This window comes from Carcharodon carcharias, chromosome 8, assembly GCF_017639515.1.
Source record: "Carcharodon carcharias isolate sCarCar2 chromosome 8, sCarCar2.pri, whole genome shotgun sequence".
Taxonomy (NCBI): Eukaryota; Metazoa; Chordata; class Chondrichthyes; order Lamniformes; family Lamnidae; genus Carcharodon; species Carcharodon carcharias.
Window position 1 is genome coordinate 87382956 of NC_054474.1, and position 19420 is coordinate 87402375.

The 19420-nt window shown below is 38.2% G+C and overlaps 1 long non-coding RNA gene across 1 annotated transcript; it reads right to left on the reverse strand.

Moving 5' to 3' along the window:
• Positions 1-1137: 1137 nt before the first annotated feature.
• Positions 1138-18543, reverse strand: LOC121280761. The gene is made up of 3 exons (XR_005943705.1): positions 18314-18543; positions 2198-2376; positions 1138-1225 (listed from the first exon to the last, which is right to left on the reverse strand). It is a non-coding gene; the product is annotated as an uncharacterized LOC121280761 (long non-coding RNA).
• Between the last annotated feature and the right edge of the window lie 877 nt (positions 18544-19420).

Here is a 19420-nt window from a genome sequence, read left to right on the forward strand (position 1 = left end):
AACAAAAATATGGCCTCAATGAATAGAAAAGTATTTTTCAAAGAACAAACGATGAAAGGTGCTTTCCTCTAAAAGTGTCACACTTGGCTCAGTGAAAATAAGAAGGTCATGAGTTCTGGATGTGAGCATGACTGGCAAAGCCAGCATTTGTTGCCCATCCCTATTAGCCTTGAACTAAGTGGCTTGCTAGGCCATTGCAGAGCACAGTTAAGAGTCAACCACGTTACTGTGTCCAGCATCAGTTGTAGGCCAGACCAGGTAAGGACACTAGATTTTGTTTCCCAAAGACCATTAGTGAACCAGCTGGGTTTTTACAACAATCAATGATAGTTGTCATGGTCATAATTGCTGAGACTTGCTTTATATTCCAGATTTATTCTTTGATTCTAAATTCAACTAGCTGCCATTGTGGGATTTGAACGCATGTCCCCAGAGCATTCACCTGGGTCTCTGGATTACAAATCTAGTAACATTAACCCTATGCTACCGTTCCCCCCTGAACTCAAGACCCATTCCACATCCCAGGTATGAAGTCTAGGCTGAGAGTTTGGTATAAAACTGAAGCAATGCAACATTGTCCATGTTCAAAGTGACTATAAATGAAGAAGATTCAACCTTCACCTAATTCAAGAAATAAAAGTGAGCGACATGACAAAATTAGGCGAAGATTGGGAAAATTGAGTCCCTAATTCTGCAGATATCTAAAATAACATGGGTATTTTGGGGGGGAAAAATAAGGTTTGTCCTTTTGATTCTATCTTACTAATTAATATTCCTTCATTAAAATATATTCAGTAATATATTAATTATGTACAATTGTAGAGATGATGTATGACATGTTTTATCAGTTGTCTGAATACTGATTATATCAATATGTGATGACTCAAATGTGCTAATTTGCTATCTTTCCCAGGTAGCACTTAATCATGTCTTCTGTTTAATGATAGCCCTAAGGACATCTTATCCGTTTAAACTTGGGAATGGGGATTTTTTCCTGATTATGCTTGCTTTTGCAGATCAAATTGCGCAAGAGAATTAGCCACTGTCTTATTATGGCCAATCCTATTTTCATACTGCGCATTTCAGATACCCAGTAATAGTGCTTCTTCAACACAGATAGTGCTCACCTTATGTTTTGTTAGCTGAGTCTTACAATTCAGGAAGATCCAGATCTGTGCTGAGTTTGCTGATCTCCATTAAGGCAGTTAGTATTAGCATCTCAAGGCTAGAGAAGAGACATTAGGTCAGAGCATTATAACCAAAGATACATAGTGTGCACTCTGGGTGTGGATGTAGGTGAGAAGGAGTCTGGACACCCCACCCTACATTTGAAGACCCTGCCTACATTCACTGTTCAGGGTCATGTCTGAAGAAGACCAACTGGGTGAGGCACTGGAGGGTAACACAACCTGTGCAGCCCTGCTCGGACATAAATCAATGATTCAGTAGAGGAGAGAAAAAGTTGAAAAATATGGGTCTTTTATAATAGCTGTTATCCATTCCCATACAGTGTACAACTCACTTTAAATGCTCAGTGTGGACTCAGTAACAATGGCACTTTATAACTTTGAAAGGCAGCAACTCATTTTGTTGTATTATCAATAGGGGAAATATAAGCATTCTATTTGGCTGCTTTGGGAAGAATTAAATTCAGATTATTCCAAAATTTAACAGTCCCTGTTACTGTAAAGAAATTGACTCTGTTTGTGCATGCGCATATTCCTTAGGCAAGGTAAGGGTTATGGAATAAAAATGGATAGATGGAGTTAAGATGCAGATCAGCCATGACCTAATTGAACAGTGGCATTGGCTCAAGGGGCTGAGTGGCCTACTACTGCTCCAGTGTTCCATCTGCAATGCCAATTCCTGTGCTCTGTCATATCAATTGTGTGAGAGAGAAACCCAGTGCCCAACCTCACAATATACAATATAATTTCCCAAAAAACTGATGTTAGCATATATACTCAGCTCCATTGAAGCAACATTCAGTTCTTTGACTTTTTGGTACTTGTAAGCTTTTATATACAATAGTCATGAATAACATTCAAAGTTGTCATACCAATTTTATCTAATTGAGCAGTTGAGGAAACATCTTGGGAAAACAATTCTATAATTGTAAAAAGCTAACATTGCTTCACAGACCCTTGAGAACGTAACCACCACACACATTTCTCGAATTTCTTTTTGAGGAACTTACTTGTCAAACTATCGAGCAAAACCTAAGGGCTGGTGAACCAAAGGTCCATGGCTACGTTCCAGAATGAGTTGTTTTCTGAATTATGCTGTTGGAAGTCCAAGTACCCCAGACCGTTCTTGTCTCAAAGCTGGTTCTGGGCTTCACCCCTCAGTCACGATGGGATGTAATTCAAGGTAGGTCTGGAAGAGCAGGAATATAGCAGTTCACAAAATGTGGAAAAGTTCTAACTAAATTGAAAAGAAAATAACAGTTGTAAGAAATCACTGTATAATAACTTCACAAATCCTAAGAAATTTCTTGTATATTCTAAGAATAGTGCTCTCTTTATCATTATCTAGGCCTTTATCTCTGCCAAGGACATGCGTTGGATCCTAGTTTGTTGGTACTTATGGATCCTGGTTGTATGCTTGCTGTGGGATGGCTGAGTTGGTACAATAAACAGAGTTGATCAGCAGACACTTTTTAGGTGGAACACATGCTGCTTATTTACAAAGGTACTCTGCAGCTACACTTGCTTTCAAGTGCTTTAAAACTCAAACCCTATTTCCATAGTACTGACTACAGAAGTAGCCCATGCTACTCCTCTATTGGTTAATAAGATCATGTGATCTTCCTTTATAACATCTTTCTTAAAGGTATATTACACATTACATAAAACCATAATTATCACATCCCTCCCCCTTTACTTGGAAACACATTTAAATTTACAAGTAAAATTCTATCAAAATTGCAAATTATTTACACGTTTAACATTTACAAATTCAGTCTTTCTGGGGTTTCCTCATGCATGTAGAACATCTCAGCTCTACAACTTCAGATGCTTTGTCAGGAACCTCATTTTCTGGAGTCATCTGAACATCAGGTTCTTCAGCGGGCACCAGCAAATCTGTTTCCTCAACTCTTGCAGGTACAACAGACACATCTGTACAAGGTTGAGTTCTCTCAACAGGAAAAGTTGACACAGTTGTGAACACTGGTGGAATCATTTCTTGGTGATTTGTTTCTCTCTTCCTTAGATGATCCACATGCCTGCATATGACTTGGCCTTCCACCTTCACAAGGTAAGATAAAGGTTCAGTCATTGCACTTATTTCACTCGATAACCCCTTTGGTCCTTCTCCAAAGTTCTTCCCATATACTGTCTCTCCCACTGTAAACTTCCTGTCATGACTATGCCAGTTGTGTCTAGTTTTCTGGCTTCCCTGACTCATTTCCACCATCCCCCCTCTAAATATGGCATTATTAAGTTCAATCTCATCCTGAGATGGTATTTCATCAATAATTCCGCAGGTGTGACACCTGTTGTTGTGTGAGGGGTGGTCCTATAATAGAAGAGAAAGCGTGCTGGCTTGGTTACTAAGGAATATCCAGTTAACCTTTTTCATGCCTGATTTGAACGTTTGAACCATTATTTTGGCAAGTCCATTTGAGGAAGGGTGGTACAGTGACGTTTTTACATGAGTGAATACCGTTGAGGCTAATAAATTGTTGAAACTCAGCACTCATAAATGCTGTGCCGTTATCAGATATGACTACTTCTGGTAGTCCATTAATGGCAAAACTTTGACGTAGCTTCTCAATTGTAGCAGAAGATGTTGGTGACTTCACATCATATATGTCCATCCATTTTGAGTGGGCATCAACAATGAGCAGAAACATTGTTCCCATGAAAGGTCCCACATAGTCAATGTGTAACCGCACCCATGGTATTCCTGGCCACTCTCAAGGGTGTAACGGAGCTGTTGAAGGTAACTTTTGCAATTGCTGACATTGCACACAATTCTTCACTAAGCTCTCTTTCTCTATCCATCCCAGCCATCATAGATAGCTGCACGCTATGGTCTTCATTCGGGAAATTCCTGGATGTGCACTGTGTAGTTCAAATAACAATGGCTTTCTACCTTTTGGAGGAACAATCACTCGTGCTCCCCACAATAAGATACCAACCTGGCTGGTTATTTCATATCTTCTATTAAAGTTTTCATTTTGTTTCATATCATCAGACATATGCTCTTGTGACCAACCATAAAGCACTTGTTCTCGTACTTTGGATAAGAATGGATCTTGATTTGTCCAGTCTCTGATCTGTGTTGCACATACTGGCGAGGAATCTAAGAAATTTAACAATAAAACTAGTTCTTGTGGAACTGGGACAGCCTCGTCTTTTTCCTGTAAGGACAAACAACTCAGTGCATCAGTGTTTGCAGTTTGATCTCCAGGCCAATGGACGAAAGTATACTCGTATGCTGCCAGGAGCAATGCCCATCGTTGTATTCTTGCTGAGGCTATGGGTGGTATAGCCTTGTCCTTGCTGATGTGGTGGCCTGGACAAATAGGGAATCCACTTAGTACTAAAAGGGTTAATGGAAAAAATTGAATTAAATGCCTAGGCCTAAGAGAAAAATACTGTGACCTTGAAGGACAATACCATCTTGTCTGACCACTGTTGTAGGATGAGCCCTGAGACATTCCATGTTGTTCTTTCTCAGGCCGAACGTAATCAAAGTTGTGATAACCAAGTGTATAGGCACCATACCTGTTGTGGTGGGAATGGAAATTAACTAAAACATGGATTGGTCAGTTAATGTATGCAAATAAGCGGATTGTGATGTGCAAAATTTACTGATTGGTTGTAAAATGCTTTTAAGCAAGTGTTTGTGTATTCTGCTTTGAGACAGTTCTATAGCTCTCATATTGTTCTCCCTTGTGCACAAGTAATAAATGGGGTTTCTATGTATTAATGGTGCCTTGGTATGATTAATCTCCGACACTGAGCAATCCGAGCAATGGCTTGTGGTCTGAAACGATAGTAAAATCATGGCCATGTATATACTTGTGAAATTTCTTGACACCACAGATGATTGACAGGCCTTTTTTTTCTACCTGTGAGTCTCCCTTTTCCGCTGTGGTCAGTGTTCTTGATACATATTCTATAAGCCATTCCGTGCCATCCATTCGACGGGAGAGCACTGCTCCCACTCCGAAGGGAGATGCATCACGTCAACACCGATTCTTTCCTCTGGTCATAATGTACTTATAGGTTTGACGAGTGCAACAATTGTTTCACCATTATGAAAGCTTCTTTCTGTGGTGTCTGCCAAGACCAATGTTGGTTCTTCTTGAGTAGATAAGACAGGGGTGCCAGTTCTGTAGACAAATTATAATTGATCATTCCTAAGAATGATTTGAGCTCAGAGGTGTTCTTTGGAGCTGGTGCCTCTCTTATGGCTCTCGCTTTTTCCTCAACCGGGTGGAGGCCCTGTGAATCTACTCAGTGACCTAAATAGATTACCTCCCTCACTTGGAACATGCACTTTTCTTTTTTTGAAAACTTGCAAGAAATGTTTTGGGACTTCTACATTCGTCAAATGCTCCTTTTTAGTGAGTCCTGTCACCAGAACATCATCTAAATAAACTACAACTTGGGGCAATTTTGTAGTAAACTTTCCATTGTTCTCTGGAATATGGAGCATGCTGAGGAGATGCTGAAAGGCAAACAGGTATATTGGTACAACCCTTCGTGTGTATTAATTGTGACAACTTCCCGGGAGGCCTTCTCTAACTCTAATTATTAATAAGCATGACTCAAATCAAGCTTCGTGTAGGAGGTTCCAACTGGCAGCTTAGATTTTTGGTATGGGGTGTCTGTCTAGCTTAGCCACTTTATTAACTGTCAATTTGTGGTCTCCACAAATTCGAATGCTTTGTTTGGGTTTAAGGATGGGGACTATTGGTGCTGCCCATTCTGAGAACTGCACAGGTTTTATCACGCCCATTTTCTATAATCTGTGTAGTTCGGTGCCTTTTCACCCACCGTGCATAAGGTACTGGTCCTGCCTTCATGAATCGGGGGGGTTGCGTCTGGATCCACATGAATTTCTGCTTGCAGCCGCTGAATCATCCCCCTTAAAGACTGAGGCGTATTTTAATAGTATCTCTGGTAACCCACTTTCCCTCAGCTGGAAAATTTCAGCCCTTTCTAAGTTAAACTCCATTGGCCAGTTTCATCCAAAGAGGCTTGGCCCCTCGCCCACTACCACCATTAAGCTTAATTTTACTGATTGGCTTCTGTAATGGACGGTAACTCTGCTTATGCCTTTGACTTGGATGTCTTCACCCGTGTAAGTTTTTAATTTGGCATCAGTTTCTTCCAAATTTAATTTATGTTCACCATAATTCAGTTATTTGAAGGTGTGTTCACCAATTACTGTGGTGGAAGCTTCTGTGTCTACTTACGTTATAATAGGTCTGCCATTTACCTTTACTGTTACATATATTGGTTCTGTCTTTCCAATCTTCAAATTAAATAACAAATAAATATCTGAATTTGTTACTTCAGGCTCTTCTACGTTGTAGCTCTCACAGGCCTTTTTCTTTTGTTTGAAAGGCTGCCTGATTCTTTCCTTGCACTGTCTCATTATGTGTCCCTTTCAATAACGATAAAAACATTAGATTTTTTTTAAACTGCTAATTGTTATAAGTTGCTTGTTTCCACCTCTTGTAATTATTCCTTGTTTTCGCTGCTAAGTCATTTCTTTCTACTTTTCTGCTAACGGTGGCTGTTTCCTGCTTCTCGGCGGGGTCTTGCATTTTTGCACCCTTTTTGGCTGGGGCTTCACACCCAACATGTAGTGGCACCATTTTGTGCTCCTTTTATGGCTTTTGAATTCCTCACTGCACTTTTCATGGCCAGTGCTGTCTCTAGCGCCGCCTTAAAATCCAAATTTGTTTCAGACTGTAATCTCTTCTGAATTGTGTCCTCATTCACATTAAATGATCTCTGAACATGTCATTTAAAAATGTACCAAATTTGCAATGTTCTATTAACTGTTTCAACTTGCCACATAACAAGCAACTGTCTCCTCCAGGGCTCTTTTTCTTGAGTTAAATTTGAACCATTGCATCATTACCAAAGGCTTTGGTTGGTAATGACCTTTCACAAGGTCCACCAATTCATCATAAATTTTCAAATCTTGGGGCACTGAATCAAGCTGTAGCTTTATTCCCTCACGTAGATCAGAGGATCGCTTGCCTCTTCCCTTCCCCCGTAATGTCATTAGCTTGGAAAAAGAACACGAGATGTTCAATATAATGAGACCAATCGTCCGTGGCCAGATCATAAGGATCAATTCTTCTGAACTGCGGCATTCCGTGAGGGGATTGCTTCAACAATTAGGACAGAAATTCTACTTACAATTATCATGCGAGGTACAGCCAATTCCATTTCTCTTGATTTCTTTCATTAACTTGGCTTATTCTCGAATCCAGTTTATTGTATCTTTCCTTTATCCTCACCTTTTCCTTGCTTTTTCCGCGCTGCCAGTTTGTTGGATCCTGGTCACCAGTTTGTTGGGACTTATGGATCCCGGTTGCACCCTTGTTGTGGGATGGTCGAGTTGGTACAATAGACAGGGTTGATCAGCAAAGAATTCTTATGTGGAACACATTCTGTTTATTTACTAAGGTACTCAGCAACCACACTTGTGTGCTTTCAACTCAGAGCCCTACTAGTTACAGACTACTGGATCCAGAGGTAGCCTGCACTACTTCTCGATTGGTTCAATAAGGGATTACCTTGAATATCTGTTGCCAGTGGACAATTGAATAAATGATTGGCATAAATAAGATATATAAAAGGACTCTAGAGAGGGAAAAATCCACCTCAGACAAGAGCTTCTTGACATGGACCAATGCTGGCTCATGCCTAACTCCTTGGTTAGCTCAAGAAGACTTTGGACAGAGAAAGGATCTGCTGGTCAGTAAAAGTAACAAATGATGAAGTGCTGAGGAGAGTCAATGAATAAATTTACTGTATGTAATTAGGAAACAGCAGAGAGACTGGATAAGGCCCATCCTAAGAGGGAACAGCCTAGTAACAGACATTAGGGAAGATATCAAGGAAAGAGAGGAAGAGGAAGAGAATATCAATACTGGATGGCTTGAAAATTGAAGGAAGCTATTAGCAAATAAAATGAATGGCACAGGGTAGAGAGACATGGAAAGGCTACAATGAGCCTAAGGACCTGCCTTTGGACAGAGCACACATGATAATGGTGATGATTGGCTCCTATCCAAAGTCAGCAACTAGAAGACCTTTAACATGGGAGTTTTATTCATGTCTGTGGGATAAAGATGGCATTTACTTTTTGTATTTTTTATGATTGTGCTGCCTGCCCCTGTGTTTCATAGAGGGTTGGGTGCCAGGACTAAAACACATTATTTCTGGATACCAAGCAGAGACCAAGATACCCGAAGCCATCACTCTTGACTCATTTGCATAGCTTCTGTTGCTGCAGAGGTTCTAGGTATTTCCCCTATTATTTTTTTTTGTTGTTTTCCTGGGCAATGCATATCCTGCAGCCAAAATGGTAAATGGTTGACCTTATCTCGTGTGGCTCCAAGCCAACCACTGCCAGTATGTAGTGGCTGAGAGGGGCACAAGAACATATTGTCCTCTTGAATGCCATTGCTTTCCTTATGAAAGTTTTGGTGTATCTCCAAAGCAGTGTATCTGGGATAGGGTGTTTGGTCACATATGGAATCAAATCTATTTCTTTCTTTTCTCTTTGCTGCCTTCCCCGCTGTCAGCCCCACTTCAATGCTGCCACATAATCATACTCTATCATGCAGCTGGATTTGCTGTCTGCTAGGATAATGTCTTGTCTGTTGCTCTGTTGGGGTATATGGAAATTTCGAAGAGGTTTACTTGATGCAACCAATTTGCTGCTTTGTTTTAAAAATAGGAAACATTTTTCTCCACTTCCAGTAAAACCTCCATTGTTCTAGTTCCATATGATCCTGCTTCAACTAAATAAAATTGCCAATTTTGTCAAAAGGCTTGTAGAGCTCTAACTGTTGCCCAGCAAATGTGGTACCAGATGGACTCAAATGCAACAAACTGATCTGGGCTGACTATTAATCAACTTGCATCAGAGATTTTTTTCCAAGTATGTTATCAGGCAGATAGTAATCCTGAAAGAAACAGCAAAAATTTTGTTCTGAAAACTCTGAACTGCAATGCATAGGCTGGTGGAAAGGATTTCTGTGACCAAAGAAACTAATAGGTAAGTTCATCAATCCCATTCTCCTGGCAGATGTGTCCACTTAGAGAGCATGGCTCTTAGATTGAACTAAAACAATTCTTTAGGTCCATTCACTCCTGCTAGAGCAGTATTGGTGAATTTATCCATAGGCTTGTTGCAATATAACCTTCTGAAATTCCAGATTTCCTAGCAGAAATCAAGCAGGTAGACAGTTAAAATTGAGTGGTCATTGTTGTAATATGCCTTTAATTCTAGCAGCATGCCATCACCAGAAGGGAAGTATGTTATGTGATCCAGCCTCAGTTTCATTTTGGCCTGTGGCAGAACACAGCAGATGCAGCCCTACAACTGATGTGCTCAAGCTTTCCATCCATGTATATATGTTCTCATGTACCTGGTTTAAATAAATGAACCTATAATGTGTTTACACAATCCTTTATGAGTGATTGGTGCTTTTATATCATTATTAAACCACAGCATGGTGTTCAGCAGTGTGCCAGCAAGATTGAATACAGGCACAACTTGGTGAATAGCCTTAGATTGTGCTACATGGCACAAGGTGACCCCTGACGTTTTGGTCAGATCACTACAAAGTCACAGCATTGGAGAGTTGCAAATGCAGCGTGCTGACTGCACAGAAAAGCTTTGAAGACACAGACCAGGATAATGCTGAAGTATGGAGCTGGTAAGCAGACATATCCCTCGTGGTGAGATTGCAGTACATAGCCTATGAGTTCCGTGAGTGGGGCAGTGCATCAAGAGGACCAGTAACAGTTTAGCTCAATCAGGAAAGGCAAGTGACCAAGGTCTGAGCAGGATCGATAGCGAGCAAGAGAGAGTCAAACAAAAAAAAAACAAAGATATCATTAAAAATCGGACCAAAGAAGGTGTAATTATAACGGGTAGCTTCACGAACTGCTGAACAATAAATTGAATGAAACAAGGAGGAAAGTCAAAAGGATATTTCAGGATGTCCATAAAATTTCCCAGTTTGAATTGGGACGCAGTTGACCTACCATCCAAATTCAAAATATTTAATCAGCATACTGAGCTATACAGAAGCTGATTCTGATGTATCTGAACCAGATAAGCAAGTCATAAAAATTTGCCTAGTTATTGGGAATGAAGGTCTACATAGGCTGAACATATCAGGATTAACAGAAGAAGAGCTAAAGGATCCCCAAAAGATATGGACTACATTGGAAGACCAGTTCAGTATCAGGATAAACTTCCATATTCATTAACTAGAGTTCATGTCAATTTGACAACAGTCTACAGAATTCATAGACCACTTCATCAGCAGATGCAGAGTAAAGATTTCGTACTGTGATTTTTTAGATGCAGAGCTAGCAGACAGAATTGTTGAGTTGGTGATCACATCCACTCCAAAGGAAGCATTCCAGCACAATCTGCTAGACAAGCCGAAAACATGTAGCATCGAAGAGCTACTCAAGGATGGACATAAATATGAAGCTATCCTCACAGGTTGACAAAGCCTACAGGTCCTAAGTACCAGCCCAATTGTTGACGCACTAACTAGCACACCCAAACCTAGCAAGACATGTGGAAGGTGTGGTCTCCTGCATGTATAAAGGAAATGCCCAGCTATCCAGCAATTCTGCAAAACATGTGGCAGAAAGGGCCATTGGCAGCAACAGTGCACTAGAACAAAGGCTGATGCAGCCACAAAAAGCCATGCACTGATCCAAATAGTCCGTACACAATGGTTATCTTCAAGCAATAAGAATGACTGTCCGGTATTCCATCTGAAACATATACACGTGATGATTGGCAAACCAGAAAATGACGATATCCACAATGAGACAAAGAGCAGTGAACACAAGTTTTGCACCATCAGTCTCATGGAAAACATGCCTGTGGTCACATTATCTGAAATGTTTGCCAAGATTCTAATTATCTGTCCTAAGAAAGTTAGTAACTATTCATTATTGTCAAGGTTGATAAAGGGCAAGTGCTGGCATACCGGCTCTGCAAATTCTAAATGGCATGTATTCACAAACATGGAAGGCCATGGTGAAACCTACTGCTGTGAAACTTTCAGCATACGGTGGTTCACTAATTCCATGTGCAGGTTCCATAGTCATAGAATGCAAGTACAATCAATCTTCCTGGGTGTCACAGATGCTCTACATCAAAGAAACTGAAGGCCCAGCGATCGCAGGTCTATCAGCATGCCGTGACCTCACACTAGTGGCAAATCCATGGAATCAGTCAAACCTCACATGGCGGATCAGAAAATACTCCTATCGTCACAGTTCACAACCTAACCTCAAAATATCCAGAATATTTCAACAAAATTGGCAGTTTCAAGGGAGTTGCAACTTTATGCTTATAGGAGAATGCAAGTCCATCAACTGATTCAAAAAAGAGCGCTAGTCTCCTGGCCACCACTGATCCTGCAATCAACACCACTGAAAACAAATTGAATGGATGTTATATCCTTACTGCATCTGTAACCTTGCTGTGCAAATATAATCTGCCACATTTCCCCACTGCCATCACCACACCACTGCCACCCCCCACCCCCCTGCACCCCAGCAATTACAACAGTGGATACATTTTATAAAAGTACATTGTTGACTGTGAAGTGCTTTGAAACTTCCTGAGGATATGAAGGCCACTATATCAATGCAAATTCTATCTTTAAACAATAGCTTTGGTTGTCTATTCCACCGTGAAGGGCAGCACTGTGATGCTCAATCTTGTCTTCTGTGATTCAACCACTTCAATTTTCAATGTATGTGAAAATATGTACTTTATCTATCTAGATATATACTATATATGTACATTTATATAATATTCATATTTATATATTGATTATATAAATTGCATGTATATATAATTTATCAAAGGTTTCATCATCACAGCAATTGGTTTGACACAAAGCCTGAAAACAATTCTGTCAGATTAAAATTTTCTGTTGAACACCTTTCAAATTGTGTCCACTTAATCTTCACGCAAGTCTCAATTCTGTTGTTAAAGGTGAACTTTTAAGCATTGGCTAAATAAAGCTATCATTCGAGGAAAATGCCTAGGGCAAGATTTATGATCTGCAGGACTAAGATAGTAAACAAAGTAATTTAGACATGCTTCAACAATGGTCGGGTTTGATAGAAAAATAACTTGAGGCTTGATCAGCCTACCTAACCTGGAAAATAGAAATTAGGCAGTGTGCAGAGAGCGCTTACACTTAATCTGCAGTCAATAGGATGATTATACAGGGACATAGAAAGGATACAAATAAAACCAGTACTCTACAACATTATGACAGCCAGATACTGCATTGATAATGCCTGCACTTTGACCTAATTGTTTATGATTTAATTTAAACTCTCCAACTGGATTTCAGCCTTTAACTCACTCCCAACTTTTCATATGCAGCACGCAAACTCCTGAATCAGGCTTCAGCCAATTAATAGCTCTCTACTGTGTATCCACTATTCTATGTACAAACTCTCCTCAATCATATTACTGATCTGTGACTGTTCTTATTCATATTGCAAGTTAGATGGAGAAAGTTGAAGAAAGTTAGATGGACTGTAAGTAGCAAAGTGTTTTGGGTAAACACATCTATTCTCAGCTAGCGTGCAAATTTTCTTGAACTCACCCAGGTACAAAATACCAGTCACACTGCCTTTTAAATGCCATTCACCCACCCATACAGGGACTAGAGAGAAAAGGTGTCCTTTTATGTGGAAATTTTATTTTACAGTCTCTGTCTCTCTGAGAAAAAAAGTGAGCTTTGTGATAGGATCCACATGTAGACCTGAGATTTTCCCATGCAATCTTTTCATGAGGGATGGAGAAAGTCAGGAAGACGGTCAACCACACTGTTGTTGCATACTGGGAATTTGCTTAGTAGTGCTGGTGGAGTCCTGAGGAATTTGATAATGAATTAACACCCTTATCGGGAGCAAACCACAAAGCAAGAGAGGGAACCTAAATCCTACTGTCAGAGAGCTGCACCATGGTTCCTAAATTGTTCATAGATTGGAATGGTCACTTCTTTGCTTCATCACAAACTGCAATAAGGTTTCAGTAACTTTAATCTTGTAACAATAATATAGTATGCCTTTGAAGCTGCTCATGAGCAGCCACTTAGGTTAACTATTGAAGACAAATGGCTGTTACTCTGTGGTTTATCAGAATTCAAATATAAATTGCTGGCACAGATAACTTTCACTAAAGCTTTGCTGTTAACTGAAGAGTGTCAAATTGTGGTCATCAGGAACCAGTATAATTTATTTCTAAGGTGAAGTTACTGCCCTTTCTAGCATCAGCTAACAGATTTTTGCAAGTAGTTCTCTATTTAAGTGGGCAATGCATATGTATTGATTATGTGACGAAGGGGTGCATTTCACTTTATTTGCGGTGAAGAAAATAGAAGGTTGTTATTCCTGAATGAAACGGTGATCGGTTCTAGCTGTAGCTAAATATGCATAACTTGTAAGCGACATAATTATATATTTCAATAAATTTCTTGCCAATTGCAACTAGATAGGAAAAGGTTCGCCAAACAACTTTGATGTAGATGGAGTTCCTTTTGAGTGAGCAGTAGTCCCTCTCATTTCGCAGCCCCCCCTCACCCCATCCCACACCACCCCCTTGAAGTGTTTGTGTTGAATTAATTGATCTCATACAGAGCTCAGGATATCTTTGGTATCCCAGCCAGGATTTCTGCTCTTTATCACAGTCTTATTCTATATTTAAGCTATTTCTTATTGAAAAGTACAAATGCGTGGGCACCAGATGAGGACTGGGTCATGCTCGGCTCTAGTGCCACCCGCTGCCAAATAGTGACAAGGGTCTTAGGTTATGGCCACTATGGTGAATTATCAGAGGGCTGCAGGTCGTATTGTAATCCTACATGAGCCAACATCATCAAGGGAAAACAAGGCAAACATTGGCGGAGAAAATGTATAGTCAGTTTTTCTATATACTTGTAAAATAATCAAAGGAAAGTTGCCAAGCACTTCACAATTTTACTATTGCTGTGGCACATAGGAGAAGGGGAACAATTCTTGAGATAATTGTTTTTAAATCATTTATTCATAATTGAGGAGCAGATATTTAAAATATTTCTGTCATAATATGAAAAATTAACTAACAAAAACATGAGTGTGCTAAGCCAGGTTTTCTTCTAACTAACTCTCTGGGTAGAATAACATTGTTGTGGCAGTGTTTCATTGGATAGACCATAAATATAATTACACTTATTTCATTTAAGTGTTGATTTTTTTAAAAAAAATACAAATATTCTAACCAAAATGCAGTTTATATCATTGAAACTGAGTACAGTAGTGCAGCGGTTATGATACTGGATTGTTAATCCAGAGGCCTAAGCTTGCGTTATTTGGTAGGACACTACCAAATAGGCAGGGCAACTAGATATGGCAAATATGTTAGTCTTCAAAAATATTTCCAAGTGCCCCTAAGAATAAACGTATTTAACAGTAACTAATCTGAAATATTGGAAGTTTGGTTTCTGTTTTGTTTTTAGTGAAGCTAATATTGAAAAAGCAACTCTAATGATGGCAGCAGTAGGGTTTTGTCAGTAGATGCCTCCATTTTCTTTAAACCTGTCACTTTGTCATGATGCCATAAGATAAAGGAGGGTAACATAGAGCAGACATTTTGTAATCTAAGGTCAGTGAATAGATTTTTCATGTTTTGAGATTCAATTTTAGTTAACTGAAGATGTCAGTTATAAAATAGAATGAGAAAAAAAGTGGGAACGTTGGAATCTGAAGAAGGAAAATGTGGGAAATGCACTTTAGGCCTGTTAAAATCTGTAAAGTGAAAAGACAGATTATAACGTTTTTGGTTACACACCCAAAACCAGTCTTGTTGCTTCACTAATACTGACTGCTTTACTTTTCTGTTTCCATATTGCAGATGGGATGGATATGTACCAATCATTTGTTGTGAAACAAGGTAACTGTACCTCTTAATGCCTGTGATAGAGGCACTTACCTATGTTCAGATAAATATAGTTCATGTGATTCTGCCATGTTCAATCAATGGTATAATAAATCTCAATAGTCTGGCTTCATACCTCGCACACAGAGAGTTGCCTAGTTGCTATTGATAGAAATAATATTATGGGATAGACTTTCAACTTGACATCTGGGCAATGGAAATGAACAGCAAGCAGTTTCTATAATGGGCGACTAATCCACAATGTTGACAATGTACCCCGACAATCTATCCTATTGGCTTTGAGGTATATATGCATATTATCAGTGGGTTGCAGTAACATAATCTCTATATGAGGGTTATATGTCTAAATGTTCTTGAAAAATAAGTCAAATTTACCCAATATATACAATTAGTGATAGAGGTTCTTGGAAGGATTGATGCAACCAGTAAAAAGTTTCTATCATAGGCCTTAACTGACTAAATATGCTAAAATCTGTACAAACTGTGCTCATTATAGACACCTTAATATTAGTTTGTAGCTAATGAATGGGTCAAAAACAAATCATTGTGTAATTATTACATTGATGGACTACGTTGTTTTATTTATAACTTGTGAACAGTTCATTTTTACAGTATGTTGTGGCTAATATTCTTTGTGCAGAATAAAGATATAGCAATGATTTAAATAGCAACCATGCGATTTATGTGCAATTGACACCATTTAATGGAGCTTAGCTGCTAAGATGCTTAAGCACAGATTGATTGTGAATATGCTTTTTTTTAATTCCAAATAGTTTTGTTTTCAATGATGACCCATTAAACTGTTTCCAACTCTATCAACAGAAACATTTTTTCTACATTGTTTTCACGTGCTAGCTTATATTTTATAGCAACAAAAATCTATTTTTGGAACTGATGCCTTCTTAACTGTCTGAGGCAGTATTGAGAGTGCTCTACCTGTTCTTATGAAGGCTCACAAATTCTACATTAACAGTGACAATTTTACAACAGGGCCTCAAAATCCTCTTTAAAATAAAGGGAATATGCCTGTTTTTCTGTCAAATTAATAATGTGCTAATGAAATTTTTGAACGTATGCCCTTTCCAAAGGGCAACTTCTGTGAATGCAATTTTGTTAGCGGGTCATTAATTACTGAAAAAAATGGGGTAGTGGGGAAGGGGGAAACAATTTAAGGCCCAATAATTGCTTTCATTGATGTGTGATGTGTAATTGCCTGTAAACCTACACCTTATGATTTCTACTATTCGATTTGCCGAGTCCACATACATCATCTACTCAAGATGTTTGGGCAGGTATCCTCCAGACTGCTACTCATGCTGCCAACATAAGAGACTTGAGAGTGATCCGTGGATAATGCTTGCACCTTTTTTTTTGCCCAGTGGGTAGAATGCAGCATATGTTTATTTTTCATTTGTCTACTATAGTAAGTTTATGATCAGTGCTGATATTCTCACAATTGTGCTCATTTCTGTAAATCCTGTCTTCCTCATTTCATGCCAGCTATTAATATATCAAATCCCTTGAAATAAAATTCCATGGAAATTCTTTTTGTTTTGAGAAAATGTGAGTACCTGTAACTTACCTGTGATGGAATTTTTAAGTGAGGCAACTGAAAAATTACCAATATTATGTTATTCAAATTGGCCCAAGTTTATTTTTCAGGATTAATAGAACTATGAATTTGAGGAAAATTATGGACACGTTGTTCCTAATGAAAAGATACTATTTTTAAAAAAATGAGAGCTACAGTTCTTATTTTATATTCCTATATAAATATAAAATATCTAAAAGTATGGATGTAGAGAGATGGCTTGTTAGTTGCATAGAAGGAAATTGCAAATAATATCAAGGTAAAGAACCCTTCATTTTACCAAAGTTGACTGCAAGAATTGCTCCGTTTGCAATGCAGTTGCACTGTACCGGCATGCTGCCTGTTTGCTGTAAATGCTGTATTTAGCCTTGGGAATGTTTCATCTAAAACTGCTAATATTAAAATTTAGCAATTTTGGGTGTGAGAACAATCTTGCAAATCTCACCACCAGTGAGCTCACTTGGTTGCATGAGACGAGTTACAAATCACATATTTCTTGAGACATGAGATGAAGTGCAACATTAAAGATGCTTGCCGTGAACCCAAAATATGAAATATACAGAAAGCCCTCCATTGTATTAAATGTGGTTTAAGTTGTCAAAAATGGGAAGTTTAAATATTGGAATTGTATGTGTTTTTGAAATATGTTATGGCCTAACTTTTAATGTTTTTGTTAAAATTTCTAAGTTAGGTTACAGCGCAGTAAAGGGGTTATCCTTTCAACATCAATATTAATCAACGTTATTTTACAGAGGCTGTGATGTCCTACAGCTATATTTTGTGCATTACATTCTTAATTCACATCATTTGTAGAAATTTTAAAATGGAGGAAACCTTAAAATGTTACAATGATAAAATCTTATTTATCTTATTATATTTTAATCCATTATATAGAAATATTCTGCTATGATAAAAGATTTATTGGTATGAATTGATTTTGTTACTAAATTAATATATTTTTGACTAAATCATGTTCAAACAATTCATAACCACACTAAGTACCATTTGTGCCAAACAAATTAAAATATAAAATCTATTGTAAAAGGTATGACATTGTTGGTTTGCTTCTCCTTTGCTATTGTATGAGTTTCAACAAACCTCTAGGCTATGATAAAATGTGCTTTCCTGAGATGTAACATTAACAGAACTACACATACACAGAGCTATTTATGAAATGAGTGTCATGCAGATATATAATTACTTGATGATATTAATAAATAGTACTTTAACATAATTTCTAAAACATAAACATTTTCCACCAAATTGACTCCCTGTAAGTTATTCCTGAACCTCAATCTCAGCATTTTTGAGTTGGAAAATTTACTGGCCTGGTTGCATCTCGGTAACAATTTGCACTGGTGATGTTTTCAATTATTTGTTTTCATTTTTAAAGGTTTCTCAACCTTTTCAGAAATCAATGCAATTTTTTTACCCCAAAAAAGAAACATTTAAATATAATTGGTATCAATTAACTGATTTGTCAGTCTTGATCCAGTTTAGTATATGCAAAAAATCAATTACCTTGTTGCGTTTTCAGCTCCACAAAATGACAAAGCTTCTCACAGTTTCTGGCTATGCCTTGATTATAGTTTCTGTGCCTCTCATTTTTTCTGCTCCATCTTCATCTATGAAACTTACTCATGGTGATTGGGCAGTTTCCCTTCCCCCATAGTCACCCATTACACATCATTTTCTAGCCGATGCACCTCATTGAAATGACTGGATCTTGTGTTTTCATTTACTGAACACCTACACTGAACTTGATACGTGACTGGTTCATAAACATTTGTGTATATAAAGGAAAATGTGCTGCTAATTTGCATAAGCGTGGATTCCATTCACATGTCTTGATGCATTTTTAGCTGTGGGAAGTTCCCCTTGTATCCCAGCTCATTTGAAACTCATGACATGATACCAGAACAATGTCTCTTTGGTTTAACTGCTTATATAATACGGCAACGGGTACATCTCATTCAGTATGCATGAAGTTTATATTGATTAGAAATAAGGTTATTTAAAAGGAAAACTAGAAAAACTGAGTTATAGTTTCCTTTGAAAAGTGTTAGAACAGGCGTAAATTCTAAGAAAACCCCAGCACTGCACCTAAAAAGGAAGTAATGGTTGATCACTTGATACTTAAGCTTCCTGTCTGTAAACTCCGTGGGTAGATTCAGGGGAAATCCTGAAAATTATCACTGGAACAGATATGTTCTGTCACATTTTAAATAAGAACTATAGTTTCAGTAGAAATCTATTTGTTTGTTCTGAACCATCGTAAATGAATAAGGGAACCCTGGCAATTAGCAGAAGTGTTCCTGTGAAGTTTTTTAAAAACATATTACAATTCGGCTATATGGTCACTCTGTTCCACTGAAACTTATTGAACCTTCTGAACATTAAAATTAGTTCAATGATCTTGAATAAGTCTTAAAGTATTATAGTAAAATTGTTTGAATAGAAATGAGGAAACTTTTGAGGAAAGGGCCCAACCAAAATGTATACACTATGTTTGCACAATGGCATATTTAACAACTTTCAATTTGGTCCAATGACATTTTTAAACTTAGGGCTATGACAATTATAATAGTCCAAAGAGAAAAGATGCTTGAAATATGCAGCAGATGTGTT